Source organism: Triturus cristatus, chromosome 5_2, assembly GCF_964204655.1.
Source record: "Triturus cristatus chromosome 5_2, aTriCri1.1, whole genome shotgun sequence".
NCBI lineage: Eukaryota > Metazoa > Chordata > Amphibia > Caudata > Salamandridae > Triturus > Triturus cristatus.
Window position 1 is genome coordinate 660,476,296 of NC_140588.1, and position 9,908 is coordinate 660,486,203.

The window sequence follows — 9,908 nt, forward strand, 5'->3', positions numbered from 1 at the left end:
GCTGCAGCCCGGTCCGAAGCCCCGGAAGTCAGGCAGCGCTGACTAGGACGTGGGCGGGGCCGCAGGTGGAAGGAGAGGCGGCGCAATGAGGAAGTGACCGGGGCTCCCGTGAGCGGAGGGAGCCCCGCATGGTTGCAGCCCAGGAGGAGTATCGAGGCATCCAGGCGGGAGCCCACCCCGCGCTGGATCCGGACGAGAGTGGTGCCGGAGAAGGAGGAAGGCCCGAGGAGGATCCGCCCCGCGCTGGAGAGTCCCGGTGAGTGGGGGCCGCCTGGGGATGGAGCTCCTGAGCTCCAACGGGGCCCGCATTATTTTCCTTGAGCGCCAGTGCGCTCCAACGGGCCCACAGTGTGTCTAGAGCTCCGCGGGGCTCCAACGTGGTGTCAGTGTCCTCGAGCCCCGTGAGGGACTCCAACGAGGGGGGGCATTTCTTGAGGGACAGAGCGCGAATACGCTCCGACGGTCCGGGGGCACTTCTTCAGCGATCGAGTGGCCCCAGATGGCAGCGGGCCACTCCCCCCTTGCCCACAGTAACGTTTAGGGCCCTGAAAGGCTCTAGGGGGCATTCTTTTGGCAGGGCCCAGAGAGGCTCCACGAGTGACGGCGATTGGTGTTCCAAGGGCACAGTGGTGCCCACGTTCAGGTCTACAGCTGCCCAGCACTTAGTGGGCAGCTGCAACGTTTAGGTTGGGATCCTTGCGCTTTTGGCTTGCGCAGCTGGCGCAGCCTTACTGGGACAGGGCGTCCTAGCCCCGACAAGGCCAGTTGGCCTAGGGACTGACACAGGTGGTGGCTTATGTGAGTTTCCTAACCTGCACCTCTGAATGTATGTTTACGCGTCATGTGCCTTGTTTTACACCGCTGAATGTATCTTGATGCATCATGTGTTTTCTTTCGTAGCACCTCTGAATGTTTTATGCATCATGTGTTTTCTTCCATGACACCGCTGAATGTTTTATGCATCATGTGTTTACCTGCCCGGCACCTCTGAATGAGTTTATGCGTCATGTGCCATGTTCTACACCTCTGAATGTGTTAGGCATCATGTGTAATGTACGTTTACCCCTACAGGTATTGTGATACTTAGGTGGTTGTTGTTTGTTTTCTCCTAGTACAGGTGGTGCTAGTGAGGTTCTAGTTCCCTGCGTGACATTTTCCTAAGGTGGTTAGGGTTGCGTAGGTGGTACTTTCTTGTTACCAGTAGTTACTGGTTGTGTGCTATATATGTTATTTTTGTGCTACAGTAATTTTATATTTGGTGCTAAGTGCTAAATATCTAAAAGTGCTAATTCCTGACAGTGGTCCATGTGGCCCTGTCCCCTGTACATATAATCCCTTGTAAATTCTGCCCGTGCCTGTTGGCACATTGTAAAGGGTGTGTTTTGATCTAATGTGTTTTGTTATAATACAAAGGCTATTTTTATAGAATACCTTGTGTGGAGTTTCCTTTGTGGTGGGCCTTGGGTGTTGTTGCTGGGTGCGCGCGCAAACGCTTTACACCTTGCCTCAGAGATAAGCCTGACTGCTCGTGCCAAGCTATCAAGGGGGTGAGCAGGGGTTATCTTTGGCGTGTAACTTCCTTGCCCTGACTAGAGTGGTGGTTTCTGCCTGGCTTTGGCGCAAGCCTTAGCCAACCAGAAATCCCAGTTCTAACAGTACCCTTCTTGCCTCTTACCATATCTCTTGTGCCTCTTTCTGCACCTCCCTTGCCTCTTCCTGTACTTTTCTTACCTCTTTCTGCACATCTCTCGCCTATATCTGCACCTCTGTGGCTTTTTATGCACTTCTCTTGCTTCTTTCTGTACCTCTCTTGCAATTGTCTGCACCCCTCTTGCCTCTTTCTGCCCCCTCTTCCCTCTTTCTGCACCACTCTTGCCTCTCTCTGCATCCCAGTTCCATCTTTCTGCACCTCGTTTGCCTGTTTCTGCAACTTTCTTGCCTCTTTCTGCAACTTTCTTGCCTCTTTCTGCAGTTCTCTTGCCTACTTCTATACCTTTGTTGCTTCTTTCTGCATTTCCCTTGGCTCTTTCTGCAACCCTCTTGCCTATTTCAGCACCCCACGTCCCTCTTTCTGCACCTCTCTTGCCTCTTTCTGCAAACCTTTTACCTCTTTCTATACCTCTTGTGCATCTTCCTGCATCCCCGTTCCCGCTTTCAGCACCTATCTTGCCTGTTTCTGTACCTATGTTGCCTCTTTCTGCACCCCTGTTACCTCCTTCTGTGACTCTTTTGCCTGTTTCTGCAACTCTTTGGTCTCTACCTACAGTACTCTTGCCTTTTTCTGTACCTCTGTGGCTTCTTTCAGCACTACTCTTGCTGCTTACTGTACCTCTGTTGCTTTTTTCTGTACTTCTTTCGCTTCTTTCTGCACCTCTCTTGCTTCTTTTTGCACCCCTCTTGTGTGTTTCTGCACCCCACTGGGCTCTTTCTGCCTCTCTCTTGCCCCTTTATGTACCACACTTGCCTCATTCTGCACTCCTTCTTCTTTTTGCTGCACCTCTCTTGTTTCTTTCTGCACATCTGTTGCTTCTTTCAGCACTTCTCTTGCCTTTTTCTGCACTTTTCTTGCCTGTTTATGCACATCTCTTGCCTCTTTTTGCACCTCTGTCGCTTTCTTCTGCATCCCTCTTGCCTCTTTCTGCGCCCCTCTTGCTTCTTTCTGCACCCCAATGACCTCTTCCTGCACCTCGCTTGCCTCTTTCTGTACCCCTGATCTCTCTTTCTGCACCTCTCTTGCCTGTTTCTGCACCTCTCTTACATCTTTCTGCACTTCCCTTGCCTCTTTCTGCACCTCTTCTCTTTTGCTTCTTTCTACACTACTCTTGCCTCATTCTTTACTTGTCTTCCCTCTTTCTGTACCTCTCTTGTCTCTTTCTGCACCTCTCTTGTCTCCCTCTGCACCTCTCTTGCCTTTTCTGCACTCCTGTTGTCTCTTCTGCACCTATGTTGCTTCTTTCTGCATTTCTTTTGCCTCTTTCTGCATTTCAGTTGCTTCTTTCTCCACTTCTCTTGCCTCTTTCTGCATATTTGTTCCTTATTTCTGCACTCCTCTTGCTTCTTTCTGCACCTCTATTGCTTCTTTCAGCAATTCTCTTGCCTCTTTCTGCACCTCGCTTGCCTCTTTCTGTACCCCTGATCTCTCTTTCTGCACCTCTCTTGCCTGTTTCTGCACCTCTCTTACATCTTTCTGCACTTCCCTTGCCTCTTTCTGCACCTCTTCTCTTTTGCTTCTTTCTACACTACTCTTGCCTCATTCTTTACTTGTCTTCCCTCTTTCTGTACCTCTCTTGTCTCTTTCTGCACCTCTCTTGTCTCCCTCTGCACCTCTCTTGCCTTTTCTGCACTCCTGTTGTCTCTTCTGCACCTATGTTGCTTCTTTCTGCATTTCTTTTGCCTCTTTCTGCATTTCTGTTGCTTCTTTCTCCACTTCTCTTGCCTCTTTCTGCATATTTGTTCCCTATTTCTGCACTCCTCTTGCTTCTTTCTGCACCTCCATTGCTTCTTTCAGCAATTCTCTTGCCTCTTTCTGCACCTCTCTTTCCTCTTTCTGTACCTCAATAGCCTCATTCTGCACAACTCTTTCTTTTTTCTGCACCTCTCTTGTTTCTTTCTGCACCTCTGTCGCTTCTTTCAGCACTTCTCTTGCCTCTTTCTGCACTTCTCTTGCCTCTTTCTGCACATTTCTTGCCTCTTTTTGCACCTCTGTTGCTTCTTTCAGCATCCCCTGTAGGAGCGTACGATCTGCTTCACATGGGTACCTCCACTTTTTGCTGGTTGTACAAGAGTAGGATCTGTTTCACATGGGTACCCCCACTTTTTGCTGGTGTTTCACTGTTTTTCAACCTTAGTCTGGCTGTGGCCCTGATAATCAGGACCAGAGCCTAGCTGCTTCCTCTCTAAAATGTTTCTATGTACATTAGGTACATATCCAATTGGATTCTGTAGTGCCTTATAAGCCCCTAGTATAGGGTATACTATGTACCTGGGGCATAGGTACCTCAGAGGCCTACCAGGGGCTGAAGCATGTATTATGCCACCCCTGGGAAGCACTCCAAAATGGTGCCACAGGTCTGCTACTGCAGCCTGGGTAAACATGTGCTTGCACCCTTTCAGTGGTATAGGCTACCTAAATCACTATCATTGCACACACATATAAAACCTAGTCACTCCAATGGCAGGCCGCAACAATCCTGAAGGCAGGGTGCTCAGTTTGTATGTGAGAGGGTGCCCCTGCCTGAGCAGAGCCCCTCTGCAGCGTTTGGAGTATCTCCACTGATGCTGTTTGTGGTGCAGCCTGACCATATTAAGTGCATTATAACCTCGCGGTAAATGCTAACTTTGGGATGGCTGCACAAAACATTTCGTGTTTGGTGTCAAACGCTTTGGAATACTACCCCCCGCCAGTTCTATCGGCAGGGGTAGCATTCCACCCTTCTAGAGTGAGAGACATGTTCACACTGGTCTAACCCAGTAGGACTTTCTACAGCCCTGGCATCACAAAATGGAGGCCTCTGCCACAGACATGGGTCTGGCCTCCTGCTGCAGACCGAAACTCCGGCAGGGGAGGCCTGGACAATAGGTTTCCTGTCGCAGGGAGGTGTAACCACCTCCCCAGACAGGCAGATGTGTATTGGGGCTCGGCAGGAGCACTCTCTGGTGCTTTGAAGTCCTGCACTGGAGGCACACTTGGTGTCCCTGTGCATAGCCCAGTTCAAACCAGTTTTAGGGGCTACCTGCCCCTGCTCTGACACAAAACTGGACAAAGGAAATGGGTGTAATCACCCCTCTTTCCAACCCCTCCCATAGGTGGGTCCCTAGAATATGTCCAACCCCCAAACTTAGTATAAGTATGGGAACCCAGTCCTTTCGACTTTAGATCATCCTGGACAAAACTCTGCAACATATATCCTGGACCTTTGATGTTCTACTTTGCTTAGAAGACTTAAGAAATCTCCCTTGGGGTCAAGGAGTGACTCCCCTGCTTGGCAGACACGAAAAAAGCAACTGTCTGGTCTGCAATTCTGAAGCTCCCACCGAACGCCGAAGTCTCTACATCCCCAGAGGTGGATTTCCAGACTGCCCCGAGGCTACCCTGAGTCCACAGCAAAGCTGAGGCCCATGGCTATCGTGGGTGATGTGGAACCATGACCCCTGGACACCGTGAACTTTTGCAGCAACAGCATCTTCCTGGTCTTCCTCAAAGTTGTGCTTTGGGCTCCAAGTAGCCCCAGCCTTGAGCATCTCCTACATTGAAAATGTCTGGCCTCCACTCTACGAGTGACCCGTGGGCCAGTTTCCAGTGCAACTGCTCGAGGCTCCTTTGCGATCGCTAGCCTGTTGGCTAGTAGGTCCCCATGATGGCAACTACTCTTCTGATTGGGCTTTCCTGCTTGCTCCAGATGTGCCCCAACTTACCCTTGCTGGGTGAATCCCCAGACCTTGCTGGTCTGCACCGCAGTCCTTTCTCTGTTTCCAAGTGACTTGCCGTTGCCAAGGCTTGTTGGGTATAATCTGGTCATCGACACCGCAGCACTCGACAAACTTTGTGTACCAGCTCGAATCTAGCTCCTGGTTGTCATCGACATCTCCTGGACCTCATGGCTGAAGATTCAAGACACCCATCAACTCACCTGAAGCACCCGACATCTGTGGGCATTGAACTATTGTGCCCTTGGTCACTGGTAAGTGACCCAGACTCTGTCTCCTCTGCTTTCAGGTTCCTTCCATCCTAGATCCAGGCTTGGATCTCTCCAGACACTTCTCCTCTTCACGGCAGCAGCCCTCCCTGAGCAGCTTCCATTGAAAACAGCGACGCAACCCGATACCATTTGACTCTTATGCACCCGGCTTGCCTAGGTGAGGTAACTTGAGTACTCCAGTGCTCCCGTGGGTGTTGGCCCTAAACACCTCTAAGTCCAAAAGGGTCCGCTTATAGTCATCCTCTAAGCGTCCTTAAATTCTTAATTTCCAACCGCGACTTTCCCCATAGAAGTTAATGGTGATTCGCAGTTGTGTTCTCACACTGCATGCATCCCCTGTGGATCCCTTGTGTCACTACCTTGGGTGGTTCCTTGTGGTCCAAGCACTTCTACAGGCTCTAGGCCTTGTGTCTAGTTCAGTCATGGTTCTTATACCACTTTATTGGTATATGGTTTGGTTCGCCCCTAGGGCCCAAACGTGTATTTGTGCTTTTACTGTTGAATACTGACTTGTAACTTAAGTACTTCGAACTCCAGCCTCATAAAGAGACTAGAGGGGTGTGTTTTATCTTAAATACATATATTTTAAATATATACCTGGTGTGGTTGTCCTTTCATTTTGTCATTCAAGAGATTATAGACTGGTAAAACAAGCTGCTTTACACAGACCCCCCAGGATATAGCGGCATGGATTAGCAAATTTAGCGGCACAAATATGGGAATTTAGCGGCAAAAATATGGGAATTTAGCGGCAATTTAGCGGCGTTTTATTTGGTAGTTTATCCTACAACAAACACAGATCTCTTTGTTTTTTGAGTTATTTAACACCATGAAGCTATGTATATTTGGTTTATTTACAATGTAGAGACTTTGTTTGTCTTCAAGACTACAAATAGGACATAAACCTGTTACTGAATAAATGCCCAGGGTACCTGTATGCTTGTCGTGTTAATCTTGCAGTTCCTCTGAGCAGTCCAAATGTAGCCCAATATTGTGCTGCTGATTATAATGCAGGAACAATAATGCCCGGATGGATTGCTCTGAGAGGGACCGTCGTCTGGCTGACAAAATAATTTTGTAGATGCTGTTGCTCCTTTCAGCATCTGCAGAACTGGTCACACAGTCCTTGTACACAGCTGCAAGCTGTGAAAGGACTGGAATGCGGTCAGCCATCCCACACCAAAAAAGGTCAGTGTCAATCACCCCAGAAACAGATGCCTGTACTGCTTCTGGGCCTACATGTTCAAAGTAGAGGCAAAGCTCCTGATCGGGGACTTTGCTGAAACCAGGGATGGCAGAATATGCACTCCTGTCCTTAGGCAGGATGCAGAGTCGTGCAGGATTGAAAAGGCGCACTTGCTTCAAGAACCCAATGCCCGGTTGGGCCTCCCCCATGTATTTGCCCGCCTTTTCCAGAGAATTTTCAAAAGCTTCATTGAGCTGGGCTGTTATCTTTTTTTTCTGTGTCAGAGTTAATTTAGCCCCTGCAGTCGTCTGCAGAAATGGTTGTAGTGACTCCAAAGTGAGGACTGAATTGTTTGTTAGGTCTATGTGAAGGTCCTCCAAATAATCATACACCTTCATTGTCACTGGTGTCTGACTCTGGAATAAGTCCATCAGATGCAAAATGTTTTGACATTTTTCGGCCACAATGTCCAATTGCACTTTTATGCAGTTTCTTTCGTCGCTGTTCAAAATCCTTTGCAGATTTTCAAGGGAATCTGGGGGGGACTTGCTGAGTTGCATCTCAGACTCAACAAACCCAGCAGAGGCCTCAAAATGCTTGCAATGGTACTGGACAGCAGCAAACCAAGAATTCCACCGGATACTGCAAGGATCAGGCGCCATCCGTGGTTTCATCCCATGGTTCTCAGCAAGATGGTGCAGGTACCTTCTCTTTCTGCTCCTGGCCATGTAAAAGATGCGCGAGAAGTACAGGAGGAAAGCATTTAGCTCCACAAAAGGCTTCCTAAATGACTCTCCAATAAGGTTCATTATGTGTGCCAAGCAGGTGATATGTATGGAGTTTGTGTACAGATTTCTCAAAACAGTGTTGTATGCCTTCAGCATGTATGCCGCATTGTCAGTGTTAAAGGAAATAACGTCCTGAAAGGCTATGTTGTACTCTGTGAGCACCTTCACAACTGCTTGCGCTACAGTCCCATGGTTGCACTGTGAGAGGAACACTGTGTCTGCTAGGTGGGTGTGGATCTTACGGCCACCCTGCGCAGAGACCACTGCAAATAACACATTCAATACACACCGCCCTTCAACATCAGGTGTTTCATCAAATATAACACTGATCTTCTGATCTTGCAAGTGTTCTTTCAGCTCGTTCTTGGCTACTATATATCTCTCTGGGAGATACCGCTCTTGAAGCTGATGACTTCCAGGTATTGCTCCACCATTTCGCACTCGCTCATGGAGAAACTTGCGCAGCACAGGGTGGTCGGTTTTGCTCAGCGGAATGTTCAGCGCTGTGCAGACATTGACCCACTCACCTATAATTTCCTGGTTTGAGGCACCGGCACCTGTACTCTTTGTGAAAAGTGCGTTGACAGTCATCTGACGGGCACGTTTAGGTGAAGAGTGAGGGTCTGGATCATCTGAACAGCGCTTCAAGTGTTTTTGGGACTTCACATACATATCAACAGTGTGTTTCCGGATGTGATCCACCGCCACATTGCACACACTGCAAAACAGCACACCACCATCCGCATGCATCACAGCGCTGTACTCTTTGGCCCGATCTGCTGCAGTTATATGGGTGGGTAGATGTGATCGGTGCTTCACAGTCTTCAAAGGCTGCATAAACTTCTCCATCGGGCTTTTGTTGTGGTGGCTTCCTGGCCGCTTGGAATGCAAAAGATCTCTGGCTTATGGCACACTCGCGTTACTCACCTACAAATATATTTGTTGTTATTAGATGTGTTCCAAAGGGGAAAAGAACATTGCAGTTGTTGGGTGGAAAGTTAAGCAAGCATAGGGTAAACGTGGTTAGAAATGCATGGGACTCTGAAGCAAAGTTGCATACATGGCGCGTTAACATACAGGTAGGCAGAGGTCCTTCGAAGGGAAATGGCACACTTGTGTGGTCCCGCTCGGCAACTTTTAGTCTGTGGAGGGCAGTGGGGGTGCGAGGTAAACATAAAAAACATAAGCATCACTGTTGGGCAAAAATGGGAAGAAGGGGAAGGAGCCACCTGCAAAGAAAGTGAAACCTAACCGCGCGAAACAAATTTGTACAAGTTTAGTTGCAGGAGCATCTCCCCGGAAGTATACAGAAACCAAAACGTAGTCTTACCAGTTCTGTGCAGCAGGAAGCAGATGTTAGTTGCCAGACTGCCCAATGACTCTTGAACCAGCAGCTCCTTGCCTCCGGGACTCTACAAAAGAAGAAAAGGGAGTTAAAGCTGGATTTGCTAGCCCTTCCCATGGCACACCCCCCACTACGCTGCTCTGAAAACCACAGCACCCCCTTGTGCCCCTGGGCCCCCATAACCAGCTGGCCTCAAAGGAATGGCACCTGGACCTGCCGCACACCTTGTGCGCGGCGGGCCCCCAACGACAAAAATGCCCACTTCTCCCCCCCCAGCCCTCCTTAGGTGGGTCAGGCGCGCTCGCTATTCTCGCTCGCCGCAATAAAATACAACAATTGTTTTACGCCACACCACTTTCAAATGTCACCAGCCGCCACCGACCGTGACCACTGGCGACTTTTTACTGACATCTATATACATAACTGCATAAGCACATAAATATATAAACATGATTTATTATGAATATAGGAAAGAGAAAAACTAGTCATCATTTGAAATGTTCTAAAAAGAGGTCGCATCTCATCTCACCTGCGGCTGCTTCTGTCCGTCTTTGTTCTCACACTACCTCACTCGCTCCTCGCTGTCTCCTGCACCTGCGTCAGAGAGGGCAAAAACACTCCCAGGTCATAAAAACACAAGCCAAGTGAAACTTCATCATGGAAGTCATAAGTCAGCGTAGGGTGCAAGAGGGCCATTAGTCTTATTATACTGTATTAATTAAAACCATTGCGTACATTGAAATGTATAAAACCTAAGCAAGTTTTTAAAGACTTTCAAAACAAGCTCACAGCGCTTTCCCAAACCTATTTTAGAACTGTAAAATTATTTCAGCAGCAGTCCAAATCTGTTACATGAACATGTGAGAGAAATGCTGGAGAGATTCTACTAA

At 48.6% G+C, this 9,908-nt stretch overlaps 1 long non-coding RNA gene across 1 annotated transcript; it reads right to left on the reverse strand.

The window, feature by feature from the left end:
• Positions 1-8,414: 8,414 nt before the first annotated feature.
• On the reverse strand, positions 8,415-9,614 carry LOC146829120 (uncharacterized). The gene is made up of 3 exons (XR_014961912.1): positions 9,548-9,614; positions 9,004-9,085; positions 8,415-8,600 (listed from the first exon to the last, which is right to left on the reverse strand). It is a non-coding gene; the product is annotated as an uncharacterized LOC146829120 (long non-coding RNA).
• Between the last annotated feature and the right edge of the window lie 294 nt (positions 9,615-9,908).